At 50.0% G+C, this 25,243-nt stretch overlaps 9 non-coding genes and 4 pseudogenes across 9 annotated transcripts; all 13 read left to right on the top strand.

The window, feature by feature from the left end:
• The first annotated feature begins 496 nt into the window (after positions 1-496).
• Positions 497-703, top strand: LOC142259557 (U2 spliceosomal RNA; annotated as a pseudogene).
• Positions 704-2,893: 2,190 nt separating this feature from the next.
• On the top strand, positions 2,894-3,087 carry LOC142259637 (U2 spliceosomal RNA). Its single transcript, XR_012728090.1, has one exon. It is a non-coding gene; the product is annotated as a U2 spliceosomal RNA (small nuclear RNA).
• A 1,388-nt stretch (positions 3,088-4,475) lies between these two features.
• On the top strand, positions 4,476-4,666 carry LOC142259525 (U2 spliceosomal RNA). Its single transcript, XR_012728008.1, has one exon. It is a non-coding gene; the product is annotated as a U2 spliceosomal RNA (small nuclear RNA).
• Positions 4,667-6,894: 2,228 nt separating this feature from the next.
• Positions 6,895-7,090, top strand: LOC142259619 (U2 spliceosomal RNA). The gene has a single exon (XR_012728075.1). It is a non-coding gene; the product is annotated as a U2 spliceosomal RNA (small nuclear RNA).
• Positions 7,091-8,478: 1,388 nt separating this feature from the next.
• LOC142259524 (U2 spliceosomal RNA) lies at positions 8,479-8,669 on the top strand. Its single transcript, XR_012728007.1, has one exon. It is a non-coding gene; the product is annotated as a U2 spliceosomal RNA (small nuclear RNA).
• A 1,385-nt stretch (positions 8,670-10,054) lies between these two features.
• On the top strand, positions 10,055-10,259 carry LOC142259694 (U2 spliceosomal RNA; annotated as a pseudogene).
• Positions 10,260-10,864: 605 nt separating this feature from the next.
• Positions 10,865-11,060, top strand: LOC142259636 (U2 spliceosomal RNA). The gene has a single exon (XR_012728089.1). It is a non-coding gene; the product is annotated as a U2 spliceosomal RNA (small nuclear RNA).
• A 1,388-nt stretch (positions 11,061-12,448) lies between these two features.
• LOC142259714 (U2 spliceosomal RNA) lies at positions 12,449-12,590 on the top strand (annotated as a pseudogene).
• A 739-nt stretch (positions 12,591-13,329) lies between these two features.
• LOC142259618 (U2 spliceosomal RNA) lies at positions 13,330-13,525 on the top strand. Its single transcript, XR_012728074.1, has one exon. It is a non-coding gene; the product is annotated as a U2 spliceosomal RNA (small nuclear RNA).
• A 1,388-nt stretch (positions 13,526-14,913) lies between these two features.
• Positions 14,914-15,104, top strand: LOC142259512 (U2 spliceosomal RNA). Its single transcript, XR_012727996.1, has one exon. It is a non-coding gene; the product is annotated as a U2 spliceosomal RNA (small nuclear RNA).
• A 1,594-nt stretch (positions 15,105-16,698) lies between these two features.
• On the top strand, positions 16,699-16,882 carry LOC142259646 (U2 spliceosomal RNA). Its single transcript, XR_012728098.1, has one exon. It is a non-coding gene; the product is annotated as a U2 spliceosomal RNA (small nuclear RNA).
• A 1,388-nt stretch (positions 16,883-18,270) lies between these two features.
• LOC142259670 (U2 spliceosomal RNA) lies at positions 18,271-18,375 on the top strand (annotated as a pseudogene).
• Positions 18,376-24,631: 6,256 nt separating this feature from the next.
• LOC142259569 (U2 spliceosomal RNA) lies at positions 24,632-24,824 on the top strand. The gene has a single exon (XR_012728032.1). It is a non-coding gene; the product is annotated as a U2 spliceosomal RNA (small nuclear RNA).
• Positions 24,825-25,243: the final 419 nt, after the last annotated feature.

Raw genomic sequence — 25,243 nt, 5'->3', positions numbered from 1 at the left:
GTACTTTATGGACTCTTCCCTGGGACTCACACCGTTGGAGCCATCCAGGAGGCTTGGCGCCTTATGAACTGCTTTAAGGACGCTATTTGGGTCGCCAGGAACCGGCTCATCTTGAAGAGGGAGAGGATGTCTATCCAGGATTGCCGCAGGCTGATCCACAGCCTGCTCAGAGACTATTCCATCATGGACAGTCCGGACGACAGCGCCGAGGAGGAGGTTTAGACCTCTTCCATGCCCCCTCCCTCCTTTTCCCGTTATGTGCGTCTTTCAATAAAGCTTCGGGCCTGTGATTTCCCCACCCTATCCCCCTTTTCCCCTACCCCCATCCCCCAATCGCCGGTTCGTCGTTATTTATTGTCTAACTTTTTCTTTCAGCTTGAGTGTTATGGATAAGCATAGGAGTGTGATGTATAGTTTAGTGCGTCGTACTCTATGGCTATGTAAGAAGGATTGTATAGTTCTGTGTGTACGGGGCTGCGGCACTGTACACGGTTTGTTACCTTTTTGTGAGTAGTGCATGATAATAAAGATGCTGTTAAATCAAAAAAAATCTGTTCTTATCAGTTTAATATCTGATACGTCCCCTATCTGGGGACCATATATTAAATGGATTTTTAGAACAGGGAGATGGAAAAAGAGCTTGCTCTGTCCACTCCACGCATTGACCTGGTATTGCAGTACCTCCAGGACCGGTGCACCCCTTCTTAACCCAGTTTCCAAAAGCAGAACTCAATTCACCTGATTCATATTAGCCCGATTTAATGAATTGGAAGAAAGCATACGTCTTCATATGCACCTCAATTTGGCCCATTCACTTTTCACACTTCCTCCTTTTGTTTTTTATCTTTCACACTTTTGACTTTCTTTATTCATCCAAATAGCAAACTCATCACCACTCAACCTGACCAACTCGGCTATGTCCCGTGCTGCAGTTCTCTGTCTTATCTAGATCATTTGCAATTGAATGGAATAGATCCCTTTTGGACAAAGTGGATTCACCTGCTGCTGCAGTGACCACAGGTGTGATAAGATCTAGAATTGGCATCTGGTGCGATCTCTCCGCTTCCACTCCAAAGAAAGTTACCTGTTTATTCCTATCATGCATTGGTTTTTGGGGTTTTCTTTGAGTAATGATGATCTCTTTAGTAGTCTGTTGGCGCCCTCTCCTGGAGGAATAGTTTGCTTGCTCTTGGACATTCTAAAAGAGAGGTCATGATAGACATTGAGCTTCTGAGCTCAATTGGGGACAGTCATGGGTGATGAATGTTTGCAACCTGCTGCAAAGCCTCATACCGCAATATAAGGAACGTCAAATACTAAGAAAGGGCGGCCTATGAAAGAATTACTACTTTCAATAAGTACACTTAAACGGCTAATTGGGAATAGAAAAACTGTAAAAAGCCCTCTGAGAAAGCCCCCCTCTAACCTTTGATAGTAAGCTTTTCTGTAGTCTGCCTGTTGATGTATTTTCCGTTTGAACTGTGCACAACATGAAGAGACGGAACACTGGCGGCTTGTCACAATGCCCCCGCTGACATCACAATAGCGCTGCTGCCTAGAAAACAAGCTGCGCAGCAGAAGTTGTTCTTTGGGTGGGAGGGTGGGCTAGTGTAAGGAGGGGGCAAGCTCTTTTTTTCCCGGGTGGTAGGGGGATGACAGGAGAAGGGATGCGGGTGGTGAGAAGGGTACAGAGGGCAGGGTTTGGGGGCTGGGAAGGAAAGGGAAAAGATTAGGGTTTGGGGATGATGAAAGGGCTTTCTACGGGTAAGGATGGCAAAGGGTGGCAGTGACGGAAAGTCAGGCAACCTGTCCTGTCCGTCTTTTTGTATCGTGAATTGGAAAGACTGCAAGGGGGAGGGGAGTTGCTTGCGCCCTAAAGGAGGAGTTATTCAGATTCATTGCAGTGGGGGGCGGCGGCTGCAAAACGCACCATTCTTCTTGTTTTTGCTCTGCAAAGCAGCCTTTTCAAGGGTTGGCTTGGGTGACAAAATGTCTTCTGTAGGCGTGGGTTTGTCTCCCTCTCGCTCTCTCTCCCTAAGATGTGTCCGGCATAGGCCAGGGTGCCACTCGAGGCCCAAACCAATTCTGGTTATCGCTTCTCGGCCTTTTGGCTAAGATCAAGTGTAGTGTTGTTCGAAAAGGTGGTTTAAGCTCCAGGCCACCTTAGTACAATGATACAATGCACACTGGAAGGTTGCGCTTGCTAGTACTCCGGGTGGATAGTATATTCATCTAGTGGAAAACATGGCCCTACCAGGATCGAGGCTATTAGACTGAGTAAGGATGGGGGGCTATGGTACAACGTGCCCCAGGACTGACGACCCTGGAGTGAGTCTGAGCTTGCTGGCTTGGGACCCCGGCAAGCCTTGGGCTCTGTAGCACACCGTACCTTGCCTTTTCATACTTTTTGAGCATATTACCCTATCCCGGCCTTCTGGCTAGGAAGGGAAATTTTTATAATCCCGGCTGGAGGTCTGGTCAGCTTTGGGCTGAGAAACTAACACCTGGTTGGAGGTCCGGGTGAGCTTCGGCTGAGAAACCAACACCCGGTTGGAGGTCTGGGTCAGCTTCGGCTGAGAAACCAACACCCGGTTGGAGGTCCGGTTAGCCTTGGGCTGAGAAACCAACACCGGTTGACGGTCCGGGCAGTTTCGGCTGCGAAACCAACAACTAGTAGCTCTCTACTCCACTTGGGTAAGATGCCTGGGTGGACGCTGGGAGCAACGACAAGGCTCAACCAGGCTTCGGCTTGGGGGAGCACCGAAGATCCCTGACCCTTGCTGTGGCCTTCTGGCTCGGAGGGACGGGGTTGATTTTTGGGGACCCTCTCCTCACGGTGGGATCCACACGAATCCTAGCCTTTGCACTGTTTTTGGTGTGACTTCGGTCATGCATTTTTTGTGGTGCTTTGGAAAGCTTCATTAAATCAAAAAATCTGTTCTTATCGGTTTAATATCTGATACGTCCCCTATCTGGGGACCATATATTAAATGGATTTTTAGAACAGGGAGATGGAAAAAGAGCTTGCTCTGTCCACTCCACGCATTGACCTGGTATTGCAGTACCTCCAGGACCGGTGCACCCCTTCTTAACCCAGTTTCCAAAAGCAGAACTCAATTCACCTGATTCATATTAGCCCGATTTAATGAATTGGAAGAAAGCATACGTCTTCATATGCACCTCAATTTGGCCCATTCACTTTTCACACTTCCTCCTTTTGTTTTTTATCTTTCACACTTTTGACTTTCTTTATTCATCCAAATAGCAAACTCATCACCACTCAACCTGACCAACTCGGCTATGTCCCGTGCTGCAGTTCTCTGTCTTATCTAGATCATTTGCAATTGAATGGAATAGATCCCTTTTGGACAAAGTGGATTCACCTGCTGCTGCAGTGACCACAGGTGTGATAAGATCTAGAATTGGCCTCTGGTGCGATCTCTCCGCTTCCACTCCAAAGAAAGTTACCTGTTTATTCCTATCATGCATTGGTTTTTGGGGTTTTCTTTGAGTAATGATGATCTCTTTAGTAGTCTGTTGGCGCCCTCTCCTGGAGGAATAGTTTGCTTGCTCTTGGACATTCTAAAAGAGAGGTCATGATAGACATTGAGCTTCTGAGCTCAATTGGGGACAGTCATGGGTGATGAATGTTTGCAACCTGCTGCAAAGCCTCATACCGCAATATAAGGAACGTCAAATACTAAGAAAGGGCGGCCTATGAAAGAATTACTACTTTCAATAAGTACACTTAAACGGCTAATTGGGAATAGAAAAACTGTAAAAAGCCCTCTGAGAAAGCCCCCCTCTAACCTTTGATAGTAAGCTTTTCTGTAGTCTGCCTGTTGATGTATTTTCCGTTTGAACTGTGCACAACATGAAGAGACGGAACACTGGCGGCTTGTCACAATGCCCCCGCTGACATCACAATAGCGCTGCTGCCTAGAAAACAAGCTGCGCAGCAGAAGTTGTTCTTTGGGTGGGAGGGTGGGCTAGTGTAAGGAGGGGGCAAGCTCTTTTTTTCCCGGGTGGTAGGGGGATGACAGGAGAAGGGATGCGGGTGGTGAGAAGGGTACAGAGGGCAGGGTTTGGGGGCTGGGAAGGAAAGGGAAAAGATTAGGGTTTGGGGATGATGAAAGGGCTTTCTACGGGTAAGGATGGCAAAGGGTGGCAGTGACGGAAAGTCAGGCAACCTGTCCTGTCCGTCTTTTTGTATCGTGAATTGGAAAGACTGCAAGGGGGAGGGGAGTTGCTTGCGCCCTAAAGGAGGAGTTATTCAGATTCATTGCAGTGGGGGGCGGCGGCTGCAAAACGCACCATTCTTCTTGTTTTTGCTCTGCAAAGCAGCCTTTTCAAGGGTTGGCTTGGGTGACAAAATGTCTTCTGTAGGCGTGGGTTTGTCTCCCTCTCGCTCTCTCTCCCTAAGATGTGTCCGGCATAGGCCAGGGTGCCACTCGAGGCCCAAACCAATTCTGGTTATCGCTTCTCGGCCTTTTGGCTAAGATCAAGTGTAGGATCTGTTCTTATCAGTTTAATATCTGATACGTCCCCTATCTGGGGACCATATATTAAATGGATTTTTAGAACAGGGAGATGGAAAAAGAGCTTGCTCTGTCCACTCCACGCATTGACCTGGTATTGCAGTACCTCCAGGACCGGTGCACCCCTTCTTAACCCAGTTTCCAAAAGCAGAACTCAATTCACCTGATTCATATTAGCCCGATTTAATGAATTGGAAGAAAGCATACGTCTTCATATGCACCTCAATTTGGCCCATTCACTTTTCACACTTCCTCCTTTTGTTTTTTATCTTTCACACTTTTGACTTTCTTTATTCATCCAAATAGCAAACTCATCACCACTCAACCTGACCAACTCGGCTATGTCCCGTGCTGCAGTTCTCTGTCTTATCTAGATCATTTGCAATTGAATGGAATAGATCCCTTTTGGACAAAGTGGATTCACCTGCTGCTGCAGTGACCACAGGTGTGATAAGATCTAGAATTGGCATCTGGTGCGATCTCTCCGCTTCCACTCCAAAGAAAGTTACCTGTTTATTCCTATCATGCATTGGTTTTTGGGGTTTTCTTTGAGTAATGATGATCTCTTTAGTAGTCTGTTGGCGCCCTCTCCTGGAGGAATAGTTTGCTTGCTCTTGGACATTCTAAAAGAGAGGTCATGATAGACATTGAGCTTCTGAGCTCAATTGGGGACAGTCATGGGTGATGAATGTTTGCAACCTGCTGCAAAGCCTCATACCGCAATATAAGGAACGTCAAATACTAAGAAAGGGCGGCCTATGAAAGAATTACTACTTTCAATAAGTACACTTAAACGGCTAATTGGGAATAGAAAAACTGTAAAAAGCCCTCTGAGAAAGCCCCCCTCTAACCTTTGATAGTAAGCTTTTCTGTAGTCTGCCTGTTGATGTATTTTCCGTTTGAACTGTGCACAACATGAAGAGACGGAACACTGGCGGCTTGTCACAATGCCCCCGCTGACATCACAATAGCGCTGCTGCCTAGAAAACAAGCTGCGCAGCAGAAGTTGTTCTTTGGGTGGGAGGGTGGGCTAGGGTAAGGAGGGGGCAAGCTCTTTTTTTCACGGGTGGTAGGGGGATGACAGGAGAAGGGATGCGGGTGGTGAGAAGGGTACAGAGGGCAGGGTTTGGGGGCTGGGAAGGAAAGGGAAAAGATTAGGGTTTGGGGATGATGAAAGGGCTTTCTACGGGTAAGGATGGCAAAGGGTGGCAGTGACGGAAAGTCAGGCAACCTGTCCTGTCCGTCTTTTTGTATCGTGAATTGGAAAGACTGCAAGGGGGAGGGGAGTTGCTTGCGCCCTAAAGGAGGAGTTATTCAGATTCATTGCAGTGGGGGGCGGCGGCTGCAAAACGCACCATTCTTCTTGTTTTTGCTCTGCAAAGCAGCCTTTTCAAGGGTTGGCTTGGGTGACAAAATGTCTTCTGTAGGCGTGGGTTTGTCTCCCTCTCGCTCTCTCTCCCTAAGATGTGTCCGGCATAGGCCAGGGTGCCACTCGAGGCCCAAACCAATTCTGGTTATCGCTTCTCGGCCTTTTGGCTAAGATCAAGTGTAGTGTTGTTCGAAGAGGTGGTTTAAGCTCCAGGCCACCTTAGTACAATGATACAATGCACACTGGAAGGTTGCGCTTGCTAGTACTCTGGGTGGATAGTATATTCATCTAGAGGAAAACATGGCCCTACCAGGATCGAGGCTATTAGACTGAGTAAGGATGGGGGGCTATGGTACAACGTGCCCCAGGACTGACGACCCTGGAGTGAGTCTGAGCTTGCTGGCTTGGGACCCCGGCGAGCCTTGGGCTCTGTAGCACACCGTACCTTGCCCTTTCATACTTTCTGAGCATATTGCTCTATCCCGGCCTTCTGGCTAGGAAGGGAAATTTTTATAATCATGGTCGGAGGTCCGTTCAGCTTTGGGCTGAGAAACCAACACCCGGTTGGAGGTCCGGGTCAGCTTCGGCTGAGAAACCAACACCCGGTTGGAGGTCTGGGTCAGCTTCGGCTGAGAAACCAACACCCGGTTGGAGGTCCGGGTCAGCTTCGGCTGAGAAACCAACACCCGGTTGGAGGTCCGGTTAGCCTTGGGCTGAGAAACCAACACCGGTTGACGGTCCGGGCAGTTTCGGCTGCGAAACCAACAACTAGTAGCTCTCTACTCCACTTGGGTAAGATGCCTGGGTGGACGCTGGGAGCAACGACAAGGCTCAACCAGGCTTCGGCTTGGGGGAGCACCGAAGATCCCTGACCCTTGCTGTGGCCTTCTGGCTCGGAGGGACGGGGTTGATTTTTGGGGACCCTCTCCTCACGGAGGGGTCCACACGAATCCTAGCCTTTGCACTGTTTTTGGTGTGACTTCGGTCATGCATTTTTTGCGGTGCTTTGGAAAGCTTCATTAAATCAAAATCTGTTCTTATCAGTTTAATATCTGATACGTCCCCTATCTGGGGACCATATATTAAATGGATTTTTAGAACAGGGAGATGGAAAAAGAGCTTGCTCTGTCCACTCCACGCATTGACCTGGTATTGCAGTACCTCCAGGACCGGTGCACCCCTTCTTAACCCAGTTTCCAAAAGCAGAACTCAATTCACCTGATTCATATTAGCCCGATTTAATGAATTGGAAGAAAGCATACGTCTTCATATGCACCTCAATTTGGCCCATTCACTTTTCACACTTCCTCCTTTTGTTTTTTATCTTTCACACTTTTGACTTTCTTTATTCATCCAAATAGCAAACTCATCACCACTCAACCTGACCAACTCGGCTATGTCCCGTGCTGCAGTTCTCTGTCTTATCTAGATCATTTGCAATTGAATGGAATAGATCCCTTTTGGACAAAGTGGATTCACCTGCTGCTGCAGTGACCACAGGTGTGATAAGATCTAGAATTGGCATCTGGTGCGATCTCTCCGCTTCCACTCCAAAGAAAGTTACCTGTTTATTCCTATCATGCATTGGTTTTTGGGGTTTTCTTTGAGTAATGATGATCTCTTTAGTAGTCTGTTGGCGCCCTCTCCTAGAGGAATAGTTTGCTTGCTCTTGGACATTCTAAAAGAGAGGTCATGATAGACATTGAGCTTCTGAGCTCAATTGGGGACAGTCATGGGTGATGAATGTTTGCAACCTGCTGCAAAGCCTCATACCGCAATATAAGGAACGTCAAATACTAAGAAAGGGCGGCCTATGAAAGAATTACTACTTTCAATAAGTACACTTAAACGGCTAATTGGGAATAGAAAAACTGTAAAAAGCCCTCTGAGAAAGCCCCCCTCTAACCTTTGATAGTAAGCTTTTCTGTAGTCTGCCTGTTGATGTATTTTCCGTTTGAACTGTGCACAACATGAAGAGACGGAACACTGGCGGCTTGTCACAATGCCCCCGCTGACATCACAATAGCGCTGCTGCCTAGAAAACAAGCTGCGCAGCAGAAGTTGTTCTTTGGGTGGGAGGGTGGGCTAGTGTAAGGAGGGGGCAAGCTCTTTTTTTCCCGGGTGGTAGGGGGATGACAGGAGAAGGGATGCGGGTGGTGAGAAGGGTACAGAGGGCAGGGTTTGGGGGCTGGGAAGGAAAGGGAAAAGATTAGGGTTTGGGGATGATGAAAGGGCTTTCTACGGGTAAGGATGGCAAAGGGTGGCAGTGACGGAAAGTCAGGCAACCTGTCCTGTCCGTCTTTTTGTATCGTGAATTGGAAAGACTGCAAGGGGGAGGGGAGTTGCTTGCGCCCTAAAGGAGGAGTTATTCAGATTCATTGCAGTGGGGGGCGGCGGCTGCAAAACGCACCATTCTTCTTGTTTTTGCTCTGCAAAGCAGCCTTTTCAAGGGTTGGCTTGGGTGACAAATTGTCTTCTGTAGGCGTGGGTTTGTCTCCCTCTCGCTCTCTCTCCCTAAGATGTGTCCGGCATAGGCCAGGGTGCCACTCGAGGCCCAAACCAATTCTGGTTATCGCTTCTCGGCCTTTTGGCTAAGATCAAGTGTAGTATCTGTTCTTATCAGTTTAATATCTGATACGTCCCCTATCTGGGGACCATATATTAAATGGATTTTTAGAACAGGGAGATGGAAAAAGAGCTTGCTCTGTCCACTCCACGCATTGACCTGGTATTGCAGTACCTCCAGGACCGGTGCACCCCTTCTTAACCCAGTTTCCAAAAGCAGAACTCAATTCACCTGATTCATATTAGCCCGATTTAATGAATTGGAAGAAAGCATACGTCTTCATATGCACCTCAATTTGGCCCATTCACTTTTCACACTTCCTCCTTTTGTTTTTTATCTTTCACACTTTTGACTTTCTTTATTCATCCAAATAGCAAACTCATCACCACTCAACCTGACCAACTCGGCTATGTCCCGTGCTGCAGTTCTCTGTCTTATCTAGATCATTTGCAATTGAATGGAATAGATCCCTTTTGGACAAAGTGGATTCACCTGCTGCTGCAGTGACCACAGGTGTGATAAGATCTAGAATTGGCATCTGGTGCGATCTCTCCGCTTCCACTCCAAAGAAAGTTACCTGTTTATTCCTATCATGCATTGGTTTTTGGGGTTTTCTTTGAGTAATGATGATCTCTTTAGTAGTCTGTTGGCGCCCTCTCCTGGAGGAATAGTTTGCTTGCTCTTGGACATTCTAAAAGAGAGGTCATGATAGACATTGAGCTTCTGAGCTCAATTGGGGACAGTCATGGGTGATGAATGTTTGCAACCTGCTGCAAAGCCTCATACCGCAATATAAGGAACGTCAAATACTAAGAAAGGGCGGCCTATGAAAGAATTACTACTTTCAATAAGTACACTTAAACGGCTAATTGGGAATAGAAAAACTGTAAAAAGCCCTCTGAGAAAGCCCCCCTCTAACCTTTGATAGTAAGCTTTTCTGTAGTCTGCCTGTTGATGTATTTTCCGTTTGAACTGTGCACAACATGAAGAGACGGAACACTGGCGGCTTGTCACAATGCCCCCGCTGACATCACAATAGCGCTGCTGCCTAGAAAACAAGCTGCGCAGCAGAAGTTGTTCTTTGGGTGGGAGGGTGGGCTAGTGTAAGGAGGGGGCAAGCTCTTTTTTTCCCGGGTGGTAGGGGGATGACAGGAGAAGGGATGCGGGTGGTGAGAAGGGTACAGAGGGCAGGGTTTGGGGGCTGGGAAGGAAAGGGAAAAGATTAGGGTTTGGGGATGATGAAAGGGCTTTCTACGGGTAAGGATGGCAAAGGGTGGCAGTGACGGAAAGTCAGGCAACCTGTCCTGTCCGTCTTTTTGTATCGTGAATTGGAAAGACTGCAAGGGGGAGGGGAGTTGCTTGCGCCCTAAAGGAGGAGTTATTCAGATTCATTGCAGTGGGCGGCGGCTGCAAAACGCACCATTCTTCTTGTTTTTGCTCTGCAAAGCAGCCTTTTCAAGGGTTGGCTTGGGTGACAAAATGTCTTGTGTAGGCGTGGGTTTGTCTCCCTCTCGCTCTCTCTCCCTAAGATGTGTCCGGCATAGGCCAGGGTGCCACTCGAGGCCCAAACCAATTCTGGTTATCGCTTCTCGGCCTTTTGGCTAAGATCAAGTGTAGTATCTGTGAGGCTCGGCAGATGCAATGCACACTGGAAGGTTGCGCTTGCTAGTACTCTTGATGTATAGTATATTCATCTAGAGGAAAACATGGCCCTACCAGGATCGAGGCTATTAGACTGAGTAAGTGTGGGGCTATGGTGCAATGTGCCCCAGGACTGACGACCCTGGAGTGAGTCTGAGCTTGCTGGCTTGGGACCCCGGCGAGCCTTGGGCTCTGTAGCACACCGTACCTTGCCGTTTCATACTTTCTGAGCTTATTGCTCTATCCCGGCCTTCTGGCTAGGAAGGGAAATTTTTATAATCATGGTCGGAGGTCCGTTCAGCTTTGGGCTGAGAAACCAACACCCGGTTGGAGGTCCGGGTCAGCTTCGGCTGAGAAACCAACACCCGGTTGGAGGTCTGGGTCAGCTTCGGCTGAGAAACCAACACCCGGTTGGAGGTCCGGGTCAGCTTCGGCTGAGAAACCAACACCCGGTTGGAGGTCCGGTTAGCCTTGGGCTGAGAAACCAACACCGGTTGACGGTCCGGGCAGTTTCGGCTGCGAAACCAACAACTAGTAGCTCTCTACTCCACTTGGGTAAAATGCCTGGGTGGACGCTGGGAGCAACGACAAGGCTCAACCAGGCTTCGGCTTGGGGGAGCACCGAAGATCCCTGACCCTTGCTGTGGCCTTCTGGCTCGGAGGGACGGGGTTGATTTTTGGGGACCCTCTCCTCACGGAGGGGTCCACACGAATCCTAGCCTTTGCACTGTTTTTGGTGTGACTTCGGTCATGCATTTTTTGCGGTGCTTTGGAAAGCTTCATTAAATCAAAATCTGTTCTTATCAGTTTAATATCTGATACGTCCCCTATCTGGGGACCATATATTAAATGGATTTTTAGAACAGGGAGATGGAAAAAGAGCTTGCTCTGTCCACTCCACACATTGACCTGGTATTGCAGTACCTCCAGGACCGGTGCACCCCTTCTTAACCCAGTTTCCAAAAGCAGAACTCAATTCACCTGATTCATATTAGCCCGATTTAATGAATTGGAAGAAAGCATACGTCTTCATATGCACCTCAATTTGGCCCATTCACTTTTCACACTTCCTCCTTTTGTTTTTTATCTTTCACACTTTTGACTTTCTTTATTCATCCAAATAGCAAACTCATCACCACTCAACCTGACCAACTCGGCTATGTCCCGTGCTGCAGTTCTCTGTCTTATCTAGATCATTTGCAATTGAATGGAATAGATCCCTTTTGGACAAAGTGGATTCACCTGCTGCTGCAGTGACCACAGGTGTGATAAGATCTAGAATTGGCATCTGGTGCGATCTCTCCGCTTCCACTCCAAAGAAAGTTACCTGTTTATTCCTATCATGCATTGGTTTTTGGGGTTTTCTTTGAGTAATGATGATCTCTTTAGTAGTCTGTTGGCGCCCTCTCCTGGAGGAATAGTTTGCTTGCTCTTGGACATTCTAAAAGAGAGGTCATGATAGACATTGAGCTTCTGAGCTCAATTGGGGACAGTCATGGGTGATGAATGTTTGCAACCTGCTGCAAAGCCTCATACCGCAATATAAGGAACGTCAAATACTAAGAAAGGGCGGCCTATGAAAGAATTACTACTTTCAATAAGTACACTTAAACGGCTAATTGGGAATAGAAAAACTGTAAAAAGCCCTCTGAGAAAGCCCCCCTCTAACCTTTGATAGTAAGCTTTTCTGTAGTCTGCCTGTTGATGTATTTTCCGTTTGAACTGTGCACAACATGAAGAGACGGAACACTGGCGGCTTGTCACAATGCCCCCGCTGACATCACAATAGCGCTGCTGCCTAGAAAACAAGCTGCGCAGCAGAAGTTGTTCTTTGGGTGGGAGGGTGGGCTAGTGTAAGGAGGGGGCAAGCTCTTTTTTTCCCGGGTGGTAGGGGGATGACAGGAGAAGGGATGCGGGTGGTGAGAAGGGTACAGAGGGCAGGGTTTGGGGGCTGGGAAGGAAAGGGAAAAGATTAGGGTTTGGGGATGATGAAAGGGCTTTCTACGGGTAAGGATGGCAAAGGGTGGCAGTGACGGAAAGTCAGGCAACCTGTCCTGTCCGTCTTTTTGTATCGTGAATTGGAAAGACTGCAAGGGGGAGGGGAGTTGCTTGCGCCCTAAAGGAGGAGTTATTCAGATTCATTGCAGTGGGGGGCGGCGGCTGCAAAACGCACCATTCTTCTTGTTTTTGCTCTGCAAAGCAGCCTTTTCAAGGGTTGGCTTGGGTGACAAAATGTCTTCTGTAGGCGTGGGTTTGTCTCCCTCTCGCTCTCTCTCCCTAAGATGTGTCCGGCATAGGCCAGGGTGCCACTCGAGGCCCAAACCAATTCTGGTTATCGCTTCTCGGCCTTTTGGCTAAGATCAAGTGTAGTATCGTTCGAAAAGGTGGTTTAAGGCTCCGGCCACCTTAGTACAATGATGCAATGCACACTGGAAGGTTGCGCTTGTTAGTACTTTGGGAGGATAGTATATCCATCTAGAGGAAACCATGGCCCTACCAGGATCGAGGCTATTAGACTGAGTAAGTGTGGGGGCTATGGTGCAATGTGCCCCAGGATTGACGACCCTGGAGTGAGTCTGAGCTTGCTGGCTTGGGACCCCGGCGAGCCTTGGGCTCTGTAGCACACCGTACCTTGCCCTTTCATACTTTCTGAGCATATTGCTCTATCCCGGCCTTCTGGCTAGGAAGAGAAATTTTTATAATCATGGTCGGAGGTCCGTTCAGCTTTGGGCTGAGAAACCAACACCCGGTTGGAGGTCCGGGTCAGCTTTGGCTGAGAAACCAACACCCGGTTGGAGGTCCGGGTCAGCTTCGGCTAAGAAACCAACACCCGGTTGGAGGTCCGGGTCAGCTTCGGCTGAGAAACCAACACCCGGTTGGAGGTCCGGGTCAGCTTCGGCTGAGAAACCAACACCCGGTTGGAGGTCCGGTTAGCCTTGGGCTGAGAAACCAACACCGGTTGACGGTCCGGGCAGTTTCGGCTGCGAAACCAACAACTAGTAGCTCTCTACTCCACTTGGGTAAGATGCCTGGATGGACGCTGGGAGCAACGACAAGGCTTAACCAGGCTTCGGCTTGGGGGAGCACCGAAGATCCCTGACCCTTGCTGTGGCCTTCTGGCTCGGAGGGACGGGGTTGATTTTTGGGGACCTTCTCCTCACGGAGGGGTCCACACGAATCCTAGCCTTTGCACTGTTTTTGGTGTGACTTCGGTCATGCATTTTTTGCGGTGCTTTGGAAAGCTTCATTAAATCAAAATCTGTTCTTATCAGTTTAATATCTGATACGTCCCCTATCTGGGGACCATATATTAAATGGATTTTTAGAACAGGGAGATGGAAAAAGAGCTTGCTCTGTCCACTCCACGCATTGACCTGGTATTGCAGTACCTCCAGGACCGGTGCACCCCTTCTTAACCCAGTTTCCAAAAGCAGAACTCAATTCACCTGATTCATATTAGCCCGATTTAATGAATTGGAAGAAAGCATACGTCTTCATATGCACCTCAATTTGGCCCATTCACTTTTCACACTTCCTCCTTTTGTTTTTTATCTTTCACACTTTTGACTTTCTTTATTCATCCAAATAGCAAACTCATCACCACTCAACCTGACCAACTCGGCTATGTCCCGTGCTGCAGTTCTCTGTCTTATCTAGATCATTTGCAATTGAATGGAATAGATCCCTTTTGGACAAAGTGGATTCACCTGCTGCTGCAGTGACCACAGGTGTGATAAGATCTAGAATTGGCATCTGGTGCGATCTCTCCGCTTCCACTCCAAAGAAAGTTACCTGTTTATTCCTATCATGCATTGGTTTTTGGGGTTTTCTTTGAGTAATGATGATCTCTTTAGTAGTCTGTTGGCGCCCTCTCCTGGAGGAATAGTTTGCTTGCTCTTGGACATTCTAAAAGAGAGGTCATGATAGACATTGAGCTTCTGAGCTCAATTGGGGACAGTCATGGGTGATGAATGTTTGCAACCTGCTGCAAAGCCTCATACCGCAATATAAGGAACGTCAAATACTAAGAAAGGGCGGCCTATGAAAGAATTACTACTTTCAATAAGTACACTTAAACGGCTAATTGGGAATAGAAAAACTGTAAAAAGCCCTCTGAGAAAGCCCCCCTCTAACCTTTGATAGTAAGCTTTTCTGTAGTCTGCCTGTTGATGTATTTTCCGTTTGAACTGTGCACAACATGAAGAGACGGAACACTGGCGGCTTGTCACAATGCCCCCGCTGACATCACAATAGCGCTGCTGCCTAGAAAACAAGCTGCGCAGCAGAAGTTGTTCTTTGGGTGGGAGGGTGGGCTAGTGTAAGGAGGGGGCAAGCTCTTTTTTTCCCGGGTGGTAGGGGGATGACAGGAGAAGGGATGCGGGTGGTGAGAAGGGTACAGAGGGCAGGGTTTGGGGGCTGGGAAGGAAAGGGAAAAGATTAGGGTTTGGGGATGATGAAAGGGCTTTCTACGGGTAAGGATGGCAAAGGGTGGCAGTGACGGAAAGTCAGGCAACCTGTCCTGTCCGTCTTTTTGTATCGTGAATTGGAAAGACTGCAAGGGGGAGGGGAGTTGCTTGCGCCCTAAAGGAGGAGTTATTCAGATTCATTGCAGTGGGGGGCGGCGGCTGCAAAACGCACCATTCTTCTTGTTTTTGCTCTGCAAAGCAGCCTTTTCAAGGGTTGGCTTGGGTGACAAAATGTCTTCTGTAGGCGTGGGTTTGTCTCCCTCTCGCTCTCTCTCCCTAAGATGTGTCCGGCATAGGCCAGGGTGCCACTCGAGGCCCAAACCAATTCTGGTTATCGCTTCTCGGCCTTTTGGCTAAGATCAAGTGTAGTATCTGTTCTTATCAGTTTAATATCTGATACGTCCCCTATCTGGGGACCATATATTAAATGGATTTTTAGAACAGGGAGATGGAAAAAGAGCTTGCTCTGTCCACTCCACGCATTGACCTGGTATTGCAGTACCTCCAGGACCGGTGCACCCCTTCTTAACCCAGTTTCCAAAAGCAGAACTCAATTCACCTGATTCATATTAGCCCGATTTAATGAATTGGAAGAAAGCATACGTCTTCATATGCACCTCAATTTGGCCCATTCACTTTTCACACTTCCTCCTTTTGTTTTTTATCTTTCACACTTTTGACTTTCTTTATTCATCCAAATAGCAAACTCATCACCACTCAACCTGACCAACTCGGCTATGTCCCGTGCTGCAGTTCTCTGTCTTATCTAGATCATTTGCAATTGAATGGAATAGATCCCTTTTGGACAAAGTGGATTCACCTGCTGCTGCAGTGACCACAGGTGTGATAAGATCTAGAATTGGCATCTGGTGCGATCTCTCCGCTTCCACTCCAAAGAAAGTTACCTGTTTATTCCTATCATGCATTGGTTTTTGGGGTTTTCTTTGAGTAATGATGATCTCTTTAGTAGTCTGTTGGCGCCCTCTCCTGGAGGAATAGTTTGCTTGCTCTTGGACATTCTAAAAGAGAGGTCATGATAGACATTGAGCTTCTGAGCTCAATTGGGGACAGTCATGGGTGATGAATGTTTGCAACCTGCTGCAAAGCCTCATACCGCAATATAAGGAACGTCAAATACTAAGAAAGGGCGGCCTATGAAAGAATTACTACTTTCAATAAGTACACTTAAACGGCTAATTGGGAATAGAAAAACTGTAAAAAGCCCTCTGAGAAAGCCCCCCTCTAACCTTTGATAGTAAGCTTTTCTGTAGTCTGCCTGTTGATGTATTTTCCGTTTGAACTGTGCACAACATGAAGAGACGGAACACTGGCGGCTTGTCACAATGCCCCCGCTGACATCACAATAGCGCTGCTGCCTAGAAAACAAGCTGCGCAGCAGAAGTTGTTCTTTGGGTGGGAGGGTGGGCTAGTGTAAGGAGGGGGCAAGCTCTTTTTTTCCCGGGTGGTAGGGGGATGACAGGAGAAGGGATGCGGGTGGTGAGAAGGGTACAGAGGGCAGGGTTTGGGGGCTGGGAAGGAAAGGGAAAAGATTAGGGTTTGGGGATGATGAAAGGGCTTTCTACGGGTAAGGATGGCAAAGGGTGGCAGTGACGGAAAGTCAGGCAACCTGTCCTGTCCGTCTTTTTGTATCGTGAATTGGAAAGACTGCAAGGGGGAGGGGAGTTGCTTGCGCCCTAAAGGAGGAGTTATTCAGATTCATTGCAGTGGGGGGCGGCGGCTGCAAAACGCACCATTCTTCTTGTTTTTGCTCTGCAAAGCAGCCTTTTCAAGGGTTGGCTTGGGTGACAAAATGTCTTCTGTAGGCGTGGGTTTGTCTCCCTCTCGCTCTCTCTCCCTAAGATGTGTCCGGCATAGGCCAGGGTGCCACTCGAGGCCCAAACCAATTCTGGTTATCGCTTCTCGGCCTTTTGGCTAAGATCAAGTGTAGTCCCTTCATTGGGTTTGCCTTGGTCTTGGCTGGGAGGGGCCCGGGCTTGCACAACCGCCGGCCTTGGGGATTGTTGCGCCTTTTGGTGCTTACGTCCCCCTTGTGGCTGGTGGTTCCTGGGCTCGGGAGGCGATCACCTGCGGCACTGTGCTTTTGTGTGGTGGCCGATGACCGTTTCTGGAAATTGCGGATGAAATCTCATCTGTTCTTATCAGTTTAATATCTGATACGTCCCCTATCTGGGGACCATATATTAAATGGATTTTTAGAACAGGGAGATGGAAAAAGAGCTTGCTCTGTCCACTCCACGCATTGACCTGGTATTGCAGTACCTCCAGGACCGGTGCACCCCTTCTTAACCCAGTTTCCAAAAGCAGAACTCAATTCACCTGATTCATATTAGCCCGATTTAATGAATTGGAAGAAAGCATACGTCTTCATATGCACCTCAATTTGGCCCATTCACTTTTCACACTTCCTCCTTTTGTTTTTTATCTTTCACACTTTTGACTTTCTTTATTCATCCAAATAGCAAACTCATCACCACTCAACCTGACCAACTCGGCTATGTCCCATGCTGCAGTTCTCTGTCTTATCTAGATCATTTGCAATTGAATGGAATAGATCCCTTTTGGACAAAGTGGATTCACCTGCTGCTGCAGTGACCACAGGTGTGATAAGATCTAGAATTGGCATCTGGTGCGATCTCTCCGCTTCCACTCCAAAGAAAGTTACCTGTTTATTCCTATCATGCATTGGTTTTTGGGGTTTTCTTTGAGTAATGATGATCTCTTTAGTAGTCTGTTGGCGCCCTCTCCTGGAGGAATAGTTTGCTTGCTCTTGGACATTCTAAAAGAGAGGTCATGATAGACATTGAGCTTCTGAGCTCAATTGGGGACAGTCATGGGTGATGAATGTTTGCAACCTGCTGCAAAGCCTCATACCGCAATATAAGGAACGTCAAATACTAAGAAAGGGCGGCCTATGAAAGAATTACTACTTTCAATAAGTACACTTAAACGGCTAATTGGGAATAGAAAAACTGTAAAAAGCCTTTTGAGAAAGCCCCCCTCTAACCTTTGATAGTAAGCTTTTCTGTAGTCTGCCTGTTGATGTATTTTCCGTTTGAACTGTGCACAACATGAAGAGACGGAACACTGGCGGCTTGTCACAATGCCCCCGCTGACATCACAATAGCGCTGCTGCCTAGAAAACAAGCTGCGCAGCAGAAGTTGTTCTTTGGGTGGGAGGGTGGGCTAGTGTAAGGAGGGGGCAAGCTCTTTTTTTCCCGGGTGGTAGGGGGATGACAGGAGAAGGGATGCGGGTGGTGAGAAGGGTACAGAGGGCAGGGTTTGGGGGCTGGGAAGGAAAGGGAAAAGATTAGGGTTTGGGGATGATGAAAGGGCTTTCTACGGGTAAGGATGGCAAAGGGTGGCAGTGACGGAAAGTCAGGCAACCTGTCCTGTCCGTCTTTTTGTATCGTGAATTGGAAAGACTGCAAGGGGGAGGGGAGTTGCTTGCGCCCTAAAGGAGGAGTTATTCAGATTCATTGCAGTGGGGGGCGGCGGCTGCAAAACGCACCATTCTTCTTGTTTTTGCTCTGCAAAGCAGCCTTTTCAAGGGTTGGCTTGGGTGACAAAATGTCTTCTGTAGGCGTGGGTTTGTCTCCCTCTCGCTCTCTCTCCCTAAGATGTGTCCGGCATAGGCCAGGGTGCCACTCGAGGCCCAAACCAATTCTGGTTATCGCTTCTCGGCCTTTTGGCTAAGATCAAGTGTAGTATCTGTTCTTATCAGAACAAACTGAGCTAGCTACACTTGACGAGATACGATCAGGGAGACGAGCTCCAAAGCCCAGCCGAGACCGGAAGAGGGAGATCGGACGGAAGAAGAGCTTGGCAGAAAGAAGCAAGAAGACGAAGGCTCGGAGAAGACTTGGGGAGACCAGAGGAACTTCGAGGAGGAACACAGCGGGAGAAGACACCCGGAGAAGAATCCAAGATCCAGCTCCGGGAACTCAAGCAGGAACCAGCCATGGCAAGCAAGCCAGAGAAGGCAGCCAAGAAGGCTCAGGACCCAGGGACCTCCAGGAAGGCTCATCCAGAGGCTTCTTCGGCCCAAGAGGCCCCTACCTCCGACGCCAGCCAGCCGGAGGGAGCCCGGACGCCGCCTGAAAAGGCTCCAACCCTGGAGCCTTGGATGCGGCAGACGGTCGCCCTGAAGCTAAAGGCGGTGGATGGTAGGTTGCCGGACATGTCCAGCGACGTGTTCTGCAAGAAGATGATTCTGGATCAGGGCTTCTCCAGGGCGGAAACCCTGAGTGTCCAGACCTTCATGACTGGCATTTTTCTGGTAACCTTTGCCACGGTGAATGCCTGCAGGAGATACTGGGAGGCGATGAACGCAGCTATGCCGGGCTCCCCTTTTCATTCCTTTTTAGGATCCTGTCCTATACAGAGGGATGAGAAGAGGATCACGGTCTCCATGCGGAACCCGCACACCCCAGGAAGAGACATCTCCACGTTCCTGGGACGTCTCTGCACAGTGGTGAGGGAGCCATCCCACATCCTTAACGGCAACGGATTCTGGACGGGTAAGTGGTCAGTAACCGTTCGACTCTACAGGGAACCAGCATCCGAGGATGGTCTCCAGCACCTGCCCCCGACATTCTCTCTGGGAAACTCCTTTGGTCTCATCTACTACCCGGACATGCCACACAACTGCAGGAAATGTGGCGGGAAAGGGCATTCGATGAAGACCTGCAAGGAGGACGCCTGCAGGGTTTGCCGGGTGACAGGACACAGCTCCAAGGACTGCCCAAAGAAGAAGACTTGCAACCTATGTGGACAGGCGGACCACCTTTACAAGGACTGCCCACAGCGGGAGAAATCCTGGGCAAGGGTTGCCGCGGCGACCCAGTATCGGGTAATCACAGCTTCGTCGACCAAGGCAGCTACGACCAAGGCCACAGAGGCCAAGGACAAGGCGGCCAAGAACCCGGCGACCGTGGCTCCAGCCGATGCCCCAGCAGCCACGGAGTCCAGGGAAAAGAAGGGTAAGAAAACTGTTGCCCCCTCCCTGGTCCCCCCCCCTGTCACCCCTGTCCAAACCCCTCCCCCCCCGGCCAACCCTACTGAGGATTCCACTACCTCCACCTCATTTCCCTACTCCTCAGTTGGTCTCCTCACCCCCCCCCCAAAGCCCACTCTCCCTCCCCAGACCATGAGAGCAGAGGGCCTCAGCACTCTTGCACTTTTCACCGAGGAGGATTTTCCAGCTCTTGTCTCCTCAGGTACAGGCCAAAGGAAAAGGAAGGTGGAAGATAGTCCTGTCGCAGAACCTTCCAAGCTGTTCATTGTGGACCCCAATCCACCCCAGGAAGAGGAGGATGGCCTCCTCCCAGAACCGGACGTGTTGGAGCAGATGGTGGAGTCCCTTGTGGCCGAAGAAGAAATGGAGGAGTCGGAAGCCACTGAGGCACCATCCCTGCTTGATCAGCTAGCAGAAGAGGGTCTGCTGGAGATACCCTTACCAGCAGGTGCCAAAGAGGAAGAACCGCCCGACCGGAGTGGTAACTAAGGCACACCGCCTGCTCTAACTTTCTCTTTCCTCCAATGACTGCTAACATTAACATCTTTTCCATTAATGTTAGGAGCATCAGAGACAAGTTCCGACGTCAGACAATTTTTACGTTCCTTAACACTCAGTCTAGTGATGTATTTTTCCTGCAGGAATGCTCCCTTCCCTCCTCTAGGTCCTTCAACCATCTGGCCAGGGAGTGGACCCATGGCCCATCCTACTGGTCTGGCGGGGGCGACTGTAGGTCCGCGGGGGTCGCCGTGCTGATCAGGGGAAGCGCCTTCACATTGGACTCTGTTCAGGAAATCGTCTGCGGCAGGTTACTGCTCGTGGATGGCACCTGGGCGGGAGAACCTGTCAGGTTCATCAATGTGTATGCTTCTCCTGTGAAGAGCGATCGACTGGAGCTCCTCCAAGCCCTGCGCCCTCAGCTCGCTACCGCCAGGACGGTAGTGATGGCCGGGGATTTCAACTGCCCGATTGAGGAGGATGGACGCAGTTCTGGAACGGCTGCCAAGTTGGACGTCACATCCAAACTGCTCATTGAGATGGTGACCGAAGCCTCTCTTGTGGACGTTGTTGGCTCCATCGGACACGGATCCGTGAACTATTCATGGTGCCGATCCGATGGCTCGCTGCGTTCCAGGATTGACTTTGTGTTTACCTCTCGGGCGGTTGGGCGGAGTGGGCACTCGATGGTCCCCTGCTTCTTCTCTGACCACAGAGCCATTCACTTTCAAGGTGTGCTGGGCCATGGCTTCCCCATTGGCCCGGGCTCCTGGAAGCTGAACTGCTCTCTGCTGGAAAAGGGTGAGATTCTGGAGGAGCTTAGAGCTGCCTACTCCACGTGGCGGGCCTACAAGGCGGGCTTCCAGTCTGTTTCTGACTGGTGGGAATACGTTAAACTCGAGTTCCGTTTCTTCTTTCAGGCAAAGAGTCAACAACAGGCGTGTCTGAAGAGGAGGGACTTCAGGAGACTCCAGCGTGAGCTGCGTTCCCTGCAGGACCTTCTTCGATGCGGCTGGGACGTGAGAGAGGAGCTGGAGGAGACTAAGAGGAGCCTGAAAAGGCACTTCGAGGAGGAGTCCGAGCGAATTGTCTTCCGTTCCAAAGTGGAGAACCTGGAGAAGGGTGAGAAATGTAACTCGTTCTTTTTCAGGAAACTCCACGCCGGTCACACGCCCATGAATGAACTACGAGACGAGAGTGGAAACATGCGACGCGGGAAAGAGAACGTGATGAAGGTCGTCAGCGACTTCTACAGCGAACTCTACGCCCGCAAGACTACTGACCCCGAGGCCGCCGATAAGTTCCTGTCAGGTATCACTAACCATCTTGACCCTGCAGACGCGGCGGCCATGGATGTTCCTCTGACGGTGGACGAGCTGCTCTCGGCCGCCAAATCCTTTAGTTCTGGCAGGACACCGGGCAGTGACGGCCTCCCAGCAGAGCTCTATGTAGCGCTGGGAGACCTAATCTGTCCGGACCTGTTAGGGCTGTATGAGGAGATGGTGGTGGAGGGCAGAATGCCTCCATCTCTGAGGGAAGGAATGGTCACGATCCTGTACAAGCGTAAAGGAGAGAGGTGCGACCTGAAGAATTGGCGTCCCATCACCCTTCTGAACGTCGACTACAAGATCCTGGCCAAGACGATGGCAACGAGATTGAAGACTGTTATCGGACGGATCATCCACCCGGATCAGACCTGCGGCATCCCCGGACGTCGCATCGCAGACAGCCTGGCTCTCATGCGGGACACGGTCGAGTACATCAAAGCCCGCCGGGTGCACGCAGCCCTGATCTCGTTGGATCAGGAAAAGGCCTTCGACCGTGTTTCCCATGAGTTCCTGGGCAAAGCTCTGCACAGGTTAGGTTTGGGTAACATGTTTTGCTTGTATGTCCAACTAATGTATTTTGATATTCACAGCTCGGTGTTGGTAAACGGCTGGAAGACTGACCCCTTCCCGGTCCTCTCAGGGGTCAGACAAGGCTGTCCTCTGTCACCTCTTCTTTTTGTTTGTGTTATAGAACTCTTTGCAGAGGCTATCCGGCGGAATGGAGAGATCAGAGGGATCACCGCACCAGGACCAGAACGCTTCGAGGTCAAGTGCTCGCTCTACATGGACGACGTGACCGTCTTCTGCGCGGACCGGCGCTCAGTCGACACCCTCGTCCAGACCTGTGAGACCTTCGGACGGGCTTCGGGAGCCAAAGTCAACTGCGGGAAGTCGGAAGCCATGCTCTTCGGGGACTGGCAGCCGGCCTCTTCCGCCCCCTTCCCTTTCAGCATCCAGCCGGATTTCATCAAGGTTCTTGGAGTCTGGTTCGGGAAGGAAGGAGCAGCCCTCAAGTCCTGGGAGGAACGCTTGACCAAGATCACCCAACGGATCGGTCTGTGGAGCCTCAGACGCCTCACCTGTGAGGGCAAAGCACTGGTCCTGCGTAACGAGGTACTGCCCGTGCTGCAGTACACGGCCCAGGCCTGGCCCCCCCTTGCCACCGTGTGCAGGGCCATTACCAGGACGGTGTTTCGTTTTGTCTGGGGATCCAAGATGGACAGAGTAAAGCGGAGCATCATGTACAAGGATCCTCGCAAGGGTGGGAAGGGCGTACCCGATATCCCCACCCTCCTGCGATCCTCCTTCGTATGTGACTGCGTTCGCCGAACTCTGCGAGTCAAGAGAGGTTCCGCGGGTGGGTCCATGTCTCGCTTCTTCCTGCTCCCCCTTTGGAGACGGTTAGGCTGGGACAAGTGGGACAGCTCCTTCCCCTACAACTGGACGGCGCCATGGTTCTACGGAGACGTGGTTCGGTTTGTGAGGGAACACCAACTGGAGGGACTCAAGCCTGATTTGTGGAAGCCAAAGACTATCCACAAACTCATCAGAGCCAAGGACGAAATGGAGAACATTCCAGGACTTCATCACGACACACTGGAGACTGTTTGGACAAACGTGTCATCGGCTGGATTGACCAACGGGCACAAGGACTTGTCATGGATGGCGATACAGGGCGGACTGCCCGTCCGGTCATTCATGCACGCCCGGAACCTGTGCAAAACCCGGTACTGCCCAAGGTGCCCCTTCGTGGAGGAAACATCGCTGCACGCCTTTTGGGACTGCCGTTTCGCACAGCGCCTGTTGGTTGCCCTGGAGGATGACCTGAGGAACTCCGTCCCCAGAGGGAGCCTATCGTACCATTCCGTACTTTATGGACTCTTCCCTGGGACTCACACCGTTGGAGCCATCCAGGAGGCTTGGCGCCTTATGAACTGCTTTAAGGACGCTATTTGGGTCGCCAGGAACCGGCTCATCTTGAAGAGGGAGAGGATGTCTATCCAGGATTGCCGCAGGCTGATCCACAGCCTGCTCAGAGACTATTCCATCATGGACAGTCCGGACGACAGCGCCGAGGAGGAGGTTTAGACCTCTTCCATGCCCCCTCCCTCCTTTTCCCGTTATGTGCGTCTTTCAATAAAGCTTCGGACCTGTGATTTCCCCACCCTATCCCCCTTTTCCCCTACCCCCATCCCCCAATCGCCGGTTCGTCGTTATTTATGGTCTAACTTTTTCTTTCAGCTTGAGTGTTATGGATAAGCATAGGAGTGTGATGTATAGTTTAGTGCGTCGTACTCTATGGCTATGTAAGAAGGATTGTATAGTTCTGTGTGTACGGGGCTGCGGCACTGTACACGGTTTGTTACCTTTTTGTGAGTAGTGCATGATAATAAAGATGCTGTTAAATCAAAAATCACCTTAGTACAATGATACAATGCACACTGGAAGGTTGCGCTTGCTAGTACTCTGGGTGGATAGTATATTCATCTAGAGGAAAACATGGCCCTACCAGGATCGAGGCTATTAGACTGAGTAAGGGTGGGGGGCTATGGTACAACGTGCCCCAGGACTGACGACCCTGGAGTGAGTCTGAGCTTGCTGGCTTGGGACCCCGGCAATCCTTGGGCTCTGTAGCACACCGTACCTTGCCTTTTCATACTTTTTGAGCATATTACCCTATCCCGGCCTTCTGGCTAGGAAGGGAAATTTTTATAATCCCGGTCGGAGGTCTGGTCAGCTTTGGGCTGAGAAACTAACACCCGGTTGGAGGTCTGGGTCAGCTTCGGCTGAGAAACCAACACCCGGTTGGAGGTCCGGGTCAGCTTCGGCTGAGAAACCAACACCCGGTTGGAGGTCCGGGTCAGCTTCGGCTGAGAAACCAACACCAGGTTGGAGGTCCGGTTAGCCTTGGGCTGAGAAACCAACACCGGTTGACGGTCAGGGCAGTTTCGGCTGCGAAACCAACAACTAGTAGCTCTCTACTCCACTTGGGTAAGATGCCTGGGTGGACACTGGGAGCAACGACAAGGCTCAACCAGGCTTCGGCTTGGGGGAGCACCGAAGATCCCTGACCCTTGCTGTGGCCTTCTGGCTCGGAGGGACGGGGTTGATTTTTGGGGACCCTCTCCTCACGGAGGGGTCCACACGAATCCTAGCCTTTGCACTGTTTTTGGTGTGACTTCGGTCATGCATTTTTTGCGGTGCTTTGGAAAGCTTCATTAAATCAAAAATCTGTTCTTATCAGTTTAATATCTGATACGTCCCCTATCTGGGGACCATATATTAAATGGATTTTTAGAACAGGGAGATGGAAAAAGAGCTTGCTCTGTCCACTCCACGCATTGACCTGGTATTGCAGTACCTCCAGGACCGGTGCACCCCTTCTTAACCCAGTTTCCAAAAGCAGAACTCAATTCACCTGATTCATATTAGCCCGATTTAATGAATTGGAAGAAAGCATACGTCTTCATATGCACCTCAATTTGGCCCATTCACTTTTCACACTTCCTCCTTTTGTTTTTTATCTTTCACACTTTTGACTTTCTTTATTCATCCAAATAGCAAACTCATCACCACTCAACCTGACCAACTCGGCTATGTCCCGTGCTGCAGTTCTCTGTCTTATCTAGATCATTTGCAATTGAATGGAATAGATCCCTTTTGGACAAAGTGGATTCACCTGCTGCTGCAGTGACCACAGGTGTGATAAGATCTAGAATTGGCATCTGGTGCGATCTCTCCGCTTCCACTCCAAAGAAAGTTACCTGTTTATTCCTATCATGCATTGGTTTTTGGGGTTTTC

The sequence above is a fragment of the Anomaloglossus baeobatrachus genome (genome assembly GCF_048569485.1).
Source record: "Anomaloglossus baeobatrachus isolate aAnoBae1 chromosome 9 unlocalized genomic scaffold, aAnoBae1.hap1 SUPER_9_unloc_2, whole genome shotgun sequence".
Classification (NCBI taxonomy): domain Eukaryota; kingdom Metazoa; phylum Chordata; class Amphibia; order Anura; family Aromobatidae; genus Anomaloglossus; species Anomaloglossus baeobatrachus.
Note: the sequence above shows the minus strand (reverse complement) of the source record. Positions and strands in the feature narration are given on the sequence as shown.